General features: G+C 37.4%; 1 pseudogene; it reads left to right on the top strand.

Moving 5' to 3' along the window:
• Nucleotides 1–8,105: 8,105 nt before the first annotated feature.
• On the top strand, nucleotides 8,106–8,224 carry LOC145258386 (5S ribosomal RNA; annotated as a pseudogene).
• The last annotated feature ends 3,626 nt before the right edge of the window (nucleotides 8,225–11,850 follow it).

The following is an 11,850-nucleotide window of genomic DNA, read 5'->3' as shown; positions in this document are numbered from 1 at the left end:
TTCCTTCTTGTTTCCTATGATATTTGGTCTTCTTGCTGGAATTGAATTGGTTTAGATGTTTGTACATCTACAGGGTGGTCAAAAAGTCAGGTAACATGTTAAAGGTAGAAAAAACAACGATGGATTGGTCGCCGTGGCCCAGTTGAATGGCCAGCCAGATCTCCGGATGTTACCCCTCCTGATTTCTGGCTTTGGGGCTATGTAAAGGATAGCGTTTATGGCAAGAAGCCTGATACAATAGCGTCTTTAAAGTTATTTATTGAAGAGGAGATTGCGCGGATATCAGCTGACATGATTACACGTGTTACACAATCAGTGGTTAATCGCTTCCAGCGATTGATAGAGATAAATGGACGACAATTAACAAAATAAACATATTTCATGTTTGTTTCATTTTATATTTCAATGTATGGTACTTAAATATACGTGTATTGCTAATATCGTTTTTCTTTAAAATGTTACCTGACTTTTTGACCACCCTGTATATTAAATAGGTTTTCATTGATTCCGATTCCATTTGCTGCTACCTGTTTGTGCTTGAACCAGTTATTTTGGTGTTCAAGATTTAGTTGTTTGCATAGTTCTCAGTGTACTGTCATGTCTAATCTTATATTCTTTTCGGTCTACTTTGCTGCATTTACTTATTATGTGTTTTATTGTTTCATCTCTTTTTCCAGAGTCTGCGTTTGCTGTCTTCTTTTGTTTTGTCTACTTTTGCTTACGGCATAATAACATTGCTGGATCACCGAAGTTAAGCAACGTTGAGTCTAGTAAGTACTTAATGGGTGACCATTTGATTGGTTGGTTGTTTTGTTTTACGGCATATCAACCCTTTTCAGGTTATTTAATGCCGAATCTGGTGATTTTGAAGAACGATTTTTTAATATAGTATATTTGTTTTTTAAGTCGTATTCTATTTAACCCATAGTTGGGACCCTAACAGGTGCTACCACTCCGGGTCAGAGTGGACCTAGGAGCAATGGCAATTAAAAGGTGGCTTCACACTCCCTAAGCCCTGCAAGCTGGGGCCCTCACCATCGGATATAGTTTAAGGTCATATCCAGGACCGTGACCATTTGGGACTTCCAGGTGCTGTATGTGCGCTCCGCTTATCTCGGCATTGTTTCCAGTCGTCGTGGTCTTCTCCTTGCCACTGGACTCAAACAGTGCCGATTCAAGAGCGATGTGGTTAGAGATTGCATAATCCTTGCCTTACAATTACACACGCAGCTACCCCTACGGGGGTATCCTTTGTCTTTCGAGACTGCACGGTGGCATCGATCGATCTTTGCTTTGATATGGTTGGTTTTAATCGCGTTAATTTCTGTGACTGTTATTTGTGATTCAGTTTTCATGTTTAGGTATCCTTTTTGCAGCCATGTCCAAATCTTTTCAGGAGTTTGGATTTTGTTGTTTTTTTTTACAAGGGAATCACCACTTATCAAGGCCTAGAGGCCACTCGAGGATAAGGGTTAAAGAGTGTACAGTGGTCAAAAGGACAATATCATAGTAATCGTTAGAAGTGTAAATTTGGTAAAATTGGATTACTTAAGGAAACGGCTCATCAAGAACTTGTTTACATTGGACTTGAATACGGCCATATTGTAGTCAACTGGAAAGCGGGTAAACGGAAGAGAATTCCACAGGTGTGCAGTTCTAAGAAAGAAACGTTGTTCATGGAATCTACGCTTAGATTTAAGCACGGATAAAAAGTGGGGGAAATTATTGATAGTGGTTTCAGCTAGACGAGTGTCTCTCATGAATGGTTATGAATTGTAAGTGTTTTCTTTTTTTCTTTTCTCGTCTTATTCCTCGCCTTATAGTTCTCTGTCTTGTTTATTTTTTATAGTGTCTCTTGCTTCGGTAATTATACTTTCTGTGTTCCGCATTATATATTTTTCTAACATATTTTTTCTTTATTCATATAGTTTATAACCCTAACCCTAACCCTAACCTCTTCCCCCGTTTTCCCCTTTTCCCGTAGGATCGATCAGCATCATACTTTCGGTGTAGTGCATTATGCATAGTCATGAGTTTCCTTGTCTTCCAGCCTATGAAGGGCCCAGAGTATCTTATTGTATTTATTTGCTTCCCCACCAAAGAAAATAATGTGGGATAAAAACAAGCTCCCTAGGCAAAAAGGGATCATTCTGGTTACCAAAAATAGTAATTGTCCCAGTATAGAGGGTTTCCCCTCCATATACTGGTACAAATTATCTTAAGTGCAGCATCTGCAGAACAGATACTACACTTTGATCCCGGCCCGAAGGATCTTATGAATAATACTGCCCATGAGTTTATAGTTTTATATATAGTATAATTTTGAGAAATTTTCTTGTTCTTCTGGGGTATTCCTTTCGAATTTTCTCTTTCATTTCTGTTGCTTTGACAGTGGCTTTCTTCCAGAACTCCCAAGTATTTGCAGCTGTCATGTTCATCCAGTGCCATCCCGGGTAGATCCATGGCTTCCTTCATCTCCAGATTTCCTACATCTCATGATTAGCAGTGCACACTTCTCCATACCGAATTCCATCCGGATATCTTGGATAAAGATTCTAGTCGTGTTTTTGCTAAAAAATGTTTATGGACATTAAAAAAAGAAATAACAAAAAGCAATTATCAAAAATAAAATTTATTTTGTTCGGATTATCACATCTGAAAAAAAAAAAACTCTCAAAAATACCCATTTACGTAATTTTCTATTTTGTCCCACTCTAAAATTCTAACTTATTTCTAGGCAAACCATCTGTCTCAAATAACGTTTCATTTAATTTCCTATGACTTGGTCCATTCCATTTTAATGCATCGACCTAATTATAACTTTGAATTCCTGATCGTAAAATACAATAACATTATATAGTAGGTGACGACCATACTTTCCGCGTGTCTGTCTCAGACTGACTTCATAATTCGGTCCTTATGACCCGGAAGTCACGACATGGACGGAAGTCATAGATTGAATGGACAACATGGAATAGTACATTTCATAGGCAGTAGTGATGTATCCCAATCAATTATTAATAACTAGCGGGGGTACCCGGCGTTGCCCGAGTGTTTGTTTCCGGGACGGGGGGGGGGGGAGTTTTAAAAATGTTATGGTAGGTAAGTAGGAAGGATCAAACCCAGAGTCATGAGTAAAAGTAGGAAAATAAAGTGTGAAAAAACAAACAAACAAAAAAAAACATCTGCAACGTTAACGGTTCGGCCACCAAGAAAAGTCCATTCCAGTTGTTTAGAAAAAAAAAAAAAAACCCACTATGGTAGGTCGGCGCGAACGTGAAAATATAATGTGAATTGTCCAGCACCCTAACCACTACGCCACAGAGCACTGCAGCTTAGTTTTGTGATTTTAAATAACTTCACATGATAGAACTACGAAGCCAAACCGGTGTTCTCTTCTCAACTGTTCCTTGTGAACGATCTCCAAACGGTGTTAAGTGGTGGCAGGGGGAGGAGGAATTTTTTAGAGAGAAAATATTTTACCACTTCCATTGATCTTAACCGATTTTGGCCGTGACTTCTCAGCAGAAAAAGTATAGAAATCTAAGATTATCGAGGAATTTGAGAACTAATAAGCCTATAACAAACCTCAGATATTGTTCTGCCGTTTGTGCATAATGTATTTGCATGAAATATCTTGATTTTTAATCCTATTAAGGTCAAAATCCGACGGGGAAAAATGAGTTCATTTTATTTATTATATATATATAATAATATAATATATAATAATAATAATAATAATAATAATAATATAATATAATAATAATAATAATAATAATAATAAAAATAATGTTTCGTCGAAATAAATAAAACTTAAAAAAAACTCACAGTTACATTACATTACATACACATCTACATTGTGACCATCTATCTCTAGATTTGCACATTTAGATACTCTAGTGAAAACTATAGTTACAGTTTTAATTTATACGCAGAGAAGAATGTACTGACTTTTACAAATATAAAGTTGAATAATAGAATACCACATTTAAGACAGTTTCCATTTTAATGTATCGACCTAATTATAACTTTGAATTCCTGATCGTAAAATACAATAACATTATACATACATTTAAGACAGTTTACAATATTGTAAAAACATTTAAAAAATACATTAATACATTATAGATCTAACTATGATTTACACAAAACTTTGATCAATTTTTTTTTCCAGAAAATTTCTTTTTTTCTGTTACAACAACAAAGTCTGCCAAAAAATATTTTCACTTTTTTTTTCAAAAAGAGAACAAATAAAACACACCAAAAGCTGAAAAGTTCAACTATGAGCAGAAAAATGCTTTTCATTTCTGCATCTTTTTTTGACAATAAAAGTATTTCGCTCTGAACAATAACAAACACGATTTAAAGTACATTTCAGTTTGATACATGATGTCACAAAATGTTTATTGACAGATGACTAAACAAGTCCGCTCTGACCCACGTTTTCAACTATAAAATTAATGACACTTAAATACAAGGATTTATCTAAAGAACACTGTCAGGCACATGAAGTACCTTCGTGTGAAATTTCATAAAAATCGACCCAGCAATTTTCGATATATAAACTGCATTATTATTTTTTTCACATTCTCTGTGTGTATGTGTGTATCTTTTTAAAAACAAAACAGTTCTTTTATCACTGAATGTCTAGCTGAATATCATAGTATTTTATGTTTTACGCAAACCCTTGTATTTATGTTTCCGTGTATTTAAAAAATTTTTTTCTTTGCGGCATATCGACATTTTTTCTTTTGTGAGAATGTATTTTTTTTTTTCATTGTGTATGTGTGTATTTCGTCTAGCGTTTTCTTCTTTTTCTCTGTGCGTATTATTTTTTTCTTCTTAATTTTTTTTCATTTCGTCTAGTAATTTTTCTTTGTTTTTTTTTTTCATTTCGTCTAGTAATTTTTCTTTGTTTTTTTTTTCATTTCGTCTAGTAATTTTTCTTTGTTTTTTTTTTCATTTGACCCTTACGTTGTGTTTCGTGGTAACCCAAGATTCGTTTATTTATTCTTGCAGAATAAAAAGTGGTCACGGGCATCAAAACGACGTATATGTTGCATAGGAGCCCATCTTAGAGAGAGAGAGAGAGAGAGAGAGAGAGAGAGAGAGAGAGAGAGAGAGAGAGAGAGAGAGAGAGAGAGAGACGGATGGAGACATGTATATAACAGTGAGAGAGGGATAGAAGAGAGAGGGTTAGGGTTCATACCTTTTACAGTCTGTGGACTTATTACATATATTGGAGAGGAGGGTTATCAGTTCTTATAACACAGAAGGTGACAGTCATTATTTAGATGGAGAGGGGGACACATTACTTAGATGAGTTATACACAAAGTTCATTATAAACATGATGAGTGCGAACGTTCATAAAAGATGAGAGGACACAAAGTTCATATTAACGATTATTTCACAATTTGGTAGAATCGACGCAGTTACAAAAATTTGATGTCTTTTTTTATTACATTCGACCGGTCGCAATGTTGATGACATCCAAGAATTCAAAGTCGCTTACATGATTAAAACTTCCTCCCTCGCTTCCTAAGGGGACTACCTTCTCTGATGCTGTCAGCTCTGTCTCTAACTCGACTCTCGACTCTGTCTGTTTAAAACTAGCAAACTATATTGAGAATTCATTTCTCCATGATGTCATACGTGTGTCTGTCACCGTGATCGGTCCACGTGGCCTAAATATGCATTGTTTGGCACGTTTCCAAACCACTTTTGCAGACAATGAATTTTCTCTAACCTATTTTTCGACCTAACTTATTTTTCAACATATTTATATTTGCTATTGTTCGTTCTTCTAACTGACCTTATTTTAATGCAGTTTTCATAAAAAAAGAATTGAAGAATAATAATTCCTTTTAGTCAAACATATCTACTATTTTATATTCCATTTCTGACCCTATTTCTGAACCTTGCTTACAAGGTTCGAATCTCGGTCTATCTAATCTCATTTTTACTCATCTAATGTTTTGTTACAAGAAAAGGGCAGCCACGAATAACAGGAACGTGCCCAGGGTGATAAAAACAAAACTTCCGGCTTTCAAGTGAAAGCCAATTCATGCAACTGCATGACAATCAACACCAAATTGTACCTGGATATACTGTAGAGTGTGGTAATCCCCTTGTGTAATTGGGTGGCCGCGGGAAGATTCGGCGCCGGCTCACAAGCCCAAAGAGACCCAGGATTAGCTTCAGAATGAGTAGTACGACACTGTACTCTTCTCTCACTGGTTTTTCTCTTCCTCCTCCGACCTAAAACCGTTGGACCATTTCGCTTGGTCATACGTTGAGAACATCACCAACATGACCTCCTACCAATGCCAGTATGATCGCCGGGTTGGAGAAGTATGAAAAGCTTATGTAGACGAATCTTGTATTGAATATTACGTTTGAGTATTAAATATACATATATATAATCAAATATATATATACATGTACACACACACACACACACACACACACACACACACACACACACACACACACACACACACACACACACACACACACAGATTGAGACCTTCGAAACGCTAAGTAAGGGAGGGAACTATGCTGGTATTAACTGTTAAGCATTACTGGGTGCCCGGACAGCGGTGGGTAACCTTACTGGAAGGAAGAGTTAGTTATCAGTTTATTGTGTTTTGTAAAACAGACATATACTTTTTATTGTTTGGGAAAATGACAAGTGATGTCATTTTGAAAGCTAGAACGAAAGGACGTCTGGCTTCGTAGTAACAGGCCAGACCAGGGGTCAATGTGTTACCCTCTCTGATCGTGTGAAAGGGGTTGAGCTGTGATCACAGATTCTCGGTTCGTGTAAAAAATCGGGACAGCCCCTGAAATTACGTGTTGATCAGTGATTGGCCCGGCAGCTTACCTCAATCCAACCCTTCCCTCGAAATATAAGCCAATGACCGCGCTAAGAATCCTAGATTGAGCTGGATCTCGAGAGAAGTTAACACTAATCAAAGAGACGCCCCCCCTCCTCGACCGCCGTCACCGTAGACCACGGAGAATAAGATTCAAAAGTGTTTTGTATGAAATCGAACTAAACAATTGTACATATGTGAACACGCTTTGTAAATTTCGTTTGAATTAAGTGCGTAGAATAGAGGTATCTGAGTTTGCCTTCTTTTGCCTGCATGAGAAGCTAATTATTTTCAGTGGAAACTGACATATCAACCCGATAAACGAGGTCTGCGGCGCGGAAGAATCCTGTAGAGAACTCTAGGAGAGAAGACAATCACGACCATTGTGATTTAGTCGGAGTCAGAGTTCACACACACACACACACACACACACACACACACACACACACACACACACACACGCATATATATATATAATTTAGTAATTAAAATTTTTAAATTTTAGTGCTCTCTTTCTACTAGCAAGAACAGATTAAAAGAATTTAATTTGCGAGGATATCTTGCAAGATGCAAGCCAATGGTTTCTATAAAGAACATAAAGCGCCGCTTGGACTTCGTCAGGTGCAATGAAGATCATGACTCTTTATATTGGTCAAAAATGCTTTTTAGCGACGAAAGCAAGTTTAATAGGCTAGGCAGTGATGGTAGGCAGTACGTCCGTCAGAGGAAAGACGAAGAATTTAATCCTTGGTTCTTAGTTTCAGCGCTTCAAGGTGATAGAGATTCAGTTTGGGTTTGGGGTATTATTAGTACGAATCGTCCATGACCTATAGTTCGCTTGCAAGGTCGAATCAATTCGACCAAGTACATTAATATGTTGACTGAGCATTTTTAACCCTACTTTGGTCGGAATTTGGAGGATAATCCCATCTTCATGCAGGATAATGCTCCCATTCACACAGTTGGCAATATCAAGATGTTTCTGGAAGAGCATGATATTCCATGTTTGGATTGGCCTGCACAATCTATCGACCTCAATCCTATCGAAAACGTGATTTTATTTTTATATATATATATATATCACGTGTCAACGTGATTATGCCGTATATATATATATATATATATATATATATATATATATATATATATATATATATATATATATATATATATATATATATATATATATATATATATATATATATATATATATATATATATATATATATATACACGGCATAATCACGTTGACACACCGGTTCCCGTCAGATCATCGAAGTTAAGCAACATTGAGCCTGGTCATTACTAAAATGGGTGACCAATTTGGGAAGTCCAGGTGCTGTATGTAGGAGGACGTCGACACCTCACTGCAGAAAGTTGCAAACACCTAACGTCGTCATCTCTCCTAACGGGGATATACTTGCGACTGGGGACCGCTTGTGAATTTCATACTCCTATGAAACTTCCTCCTTCGGAGGAAGCCGGTTAAACCCAGAATAGGGTTGATGCTGACTGCACACACACACACACACACACACACACACACACACACACACATATATATATCAAAACAGTATATATATATATATACTGTTTTGATATATATATATATATCAAAACAGTATATATATATATATAAATATATATATATATATATATATATATTTCACAACAGTATAAAATAATATGATATATTAATCAAAGAGTACATACGGTGTAAATGAAGAAATTCGGCAAACCAGAGATAATGCTCCCTCACATTTGGGCCCTGGCCCTCCCTTCCCCCAAACATTAGTTCTTAATATGCTGTGTGTCAGCTATTGCCCCGAGGTGTCTGCGATGAAATTATAGCATATAACGGTGATATACTTCGACTCACCCCATCGTTCGCCACCTCCCGAAAATAGGTTCCTTGCTCGGAAAACGATTACGGGAAAACGAGCCTGTAGATTGAAATCAATGTTTCCACGGGGGAAACATTTCCACAGGGGACAATTTGGGAGGTTTATCCGGGATGCGGATAGTGTAGAAGAAGAAGAAGAAAAAAAGAAGGAAAAGGGGAATGGAAGCAAAAGAAGAAGAAGAAGAAGAAGGAGAAGAAGAAGAAAAAAAAGAAGGATGGGATGAGGAGGAGGAGGAGGAGGAGGGGTCGATGAGTAAGGAAAATAAATATACAAGGTTGAGGTTAATTATAATAAAGAGAAGCAGGAGAAGAATCGTAGAAGAACAGCACGAAGAAAAAGAAAAAGAAAAGAAAAAGAAAAAGAAGAAGAAAAAAGAAGAAGAAGAAAAATAAAAGAAGAAAAAACAGAGGAAGAAGAAAAATAAAAGAAGAAAAAACAGAGGAAGAAGAAGAAAAAAAGAAGAAAAAAGAAGAAAAATAATAAAAGAGGAGGAAGAAGAAGAAAGAATAAGAAAAATAAAAGAAGAAGAAAAAAGAAGAGAAGAAAGAAGAAGAAGAAAAATAAAAGAAGAAGAAGAAAAGAAGAAGAAGAAAAACAAAAGAAGAAGAAGAAAAGAAGAAGAAAAATAAAAGAAGAAGAAGAAAAAAGAGGAGTAGTAGGAGGAGGCGGTAAAGAAGGAAAAATCGAAAAAGTAATGAGAATAAAGAAAAAGAAGAAGAAGAAGAAGGGGGAGGAGTCGGCGGCGGCGGAAAAGGAGGAGGAAGGAAAGAATAATCGATAAAAATGGGGAAGGAATGGAGAAGTAGTAGAAAAGGCAGCTGGAGGAGGAGGAGGAGGGAAGGAGGAGGAGGAAAGGAAGAATAAAAACGGAGGAAGAAACCAAAGAAAGTTGCAGGAAGAAGACTAAAAAAGAAAACAAAAGAAGAAGAAAAAGAAGAAAAAAAAGAAGAAAAAAGGAAGAGACGAATACGAAAAAAAAATTTAAAAGAAAAAAGAAAGAAGTGAAGCAAATATCAAAGCAAAAAAAAACGAGGCGAAAGATTAGAAGAGGATGTATGGGAATATAATGTATAAAAAATGAAGGAAAATGAGAAAAGATCAATGAAAAAAAAAATTTGAAAGAAGAAAAATTATAAAAAAAGAAGAAAAAGAAGGAAAGAAAGAGACAGTGAATCTGTTGTTCCTTTGCGAAACTGCTATTGAAACAAGTGATTCCTTAGACGATTTCTCTATCAAAGGTTATTTTAACTGTCATGACGAAAACAGAACAACGGTGTAAGTTTAGACGTGTATTAACAAAACACAAACAGAAGTTTACAGCATAAAAAGAGTGGGTATTTATTTGCTCCCCCACCGAGCAAATAAGGCACAAGGCCAATTTTTAATGTGAGGAGTGAATGGAGAGGGAAGGGAAAAAGGGGACCAGCTCCCGAGAGGTGGGGAATGGGAGCTGGTTAAAGGTCAGGTATGTGGGGTTTTTGTATTTATTTGCTTCCCCACTGAGCAAATTAGGCACAAGGCCGTTTTTTAATGTGGAGAGAGAGGGAGGGGGAGGGACCAGCTCCCGAGAGGTGGGAAATGGGAGCTGGATAGTAACTGTTGGTCTGTAGGGTGATCCCTACATTGACCAAGGTCAGATATGTGGGGTTACCCCCACATATGGTCTGTGCTGGTCTTTGCTTGCAGCATCTGTCGGAACAGATACTACACTTTGATCTTGTCACCCGGGCCCCGGAGGGCGCGCGGGCCAGTCTGAAAAAAGTGTTACTTCCACCGAGCAAGCGATATTAACTCCGAAACTAGAGCCCTACCTGGGACTGTTAAGCGTTCCAGTATATATGCACGGTGGTTGAGTCCATCAAGAGGGTAGTTCCCCAAAACATTAACTTAACCCTCAATCCTGATCTTTATGGCCACCACGGACACGGAATATGTACGTACACTATAGATGGCTTCTCCTGCATTATGAACATCTCTAAAAAAGACCAAAAACTACCCGTCATGTGCTTTCGAATAGTACTCATAGCACCGCGAAATATGAATGGCTCTGGTCTTGGTGGGGGGGGGATGGGGTGAGCTCCTGGGCTTGACCTTCACTCCTGATTTGAAATGGAACACGTACATCAAATTCGTTGCCAATGTCGCTGGAAAAATGGTGGGATCCTTCTATCGATCCAGTAGATATCTACCTGCTGATGCGATTCTCTACCTATATAAAAGCCAGGTATGTCCAAGGATGGAGTATTGCTGTCACATCTGGGCAGGAGCTGCTAGAAAGACTTATCCTGCTTTGACAGAGTTCAAAATAGACTTTCTTAGCCTCGTAGGGGATGTCCTTTTCTTTTCATTGCAACCTCTTTCTCACAGAAGAGACGTTGCGAGCCCCTCTCTGCTTTATCGTTATTTTCATGCAAGTGCTCGTCTGAGCTCCAATTTATGGTCCCTCCTCGTCAAACTTTCATGAAAAACACTCGTCTTGCTCAAACCACTGTCAATAATTACCTCCACTCTTTATCTTACCTAAACGTAAACGTAAATTCCATGAACAAAGTTTCTTTCTTTGAACTGCACACCTGTGGAACTCTCTTCCTTTTGCCTGCTTTCCAGCTGTTTACAATAAGGTCGTTTTCAAGTCCAACGTAAACAAATTCTTTATGAGCCGTTCATCTTAAGTAATCCAATTTACCAAATTTCCACTACTTACAATTACTACGATATTGTCCCATTGACTATAGTACACTCTTTAACCCTTACCCTCGAGTGGCATCTGGGTCTTGATAAGTGGTGAGTCCTATGCAAAGGAAACAACAACAACAACAACAACAACAACAGAAACAACGCTGGTGTTACGATCTTTGAGAATATCGCGAAACGAATTGATCACATTCTGACTAACATTTACGTCTGTTAAGACTTCAACGTCCACACGACTGCCCCATTTAAATAAGACAGATTATGAACGGAGAGTCTGTCATGATTTCTCCCTTTCCTCTGACCTAACCCAGATTGTTGACGAACCCACTCGCATCCCCGATTCTGATGACCAATTTTGCAAGCCTTTTAAATATTT

This window comes from Euprymna scolopes, chromosome 33 (genome assembly GCF_053919585.1).
Source record: "Euprymna scolopes isolate OS-2025 chromosome 33, ASM5391958v1, whole genome shotgun sequence".
Classification (NCBI taxonomy): domain Eukaryota; kingdom Metazoa; phylum Mollusca; class Cephalopoda; order Sepiida; family Sepiolidae; genus Euprymna; species Euprymna scolopes.
The sequence above is the reverse complement of the archived record's forward strand: the minus strand, read 5'-3'. Positions and strand labels throughout refer to the sequence as shown.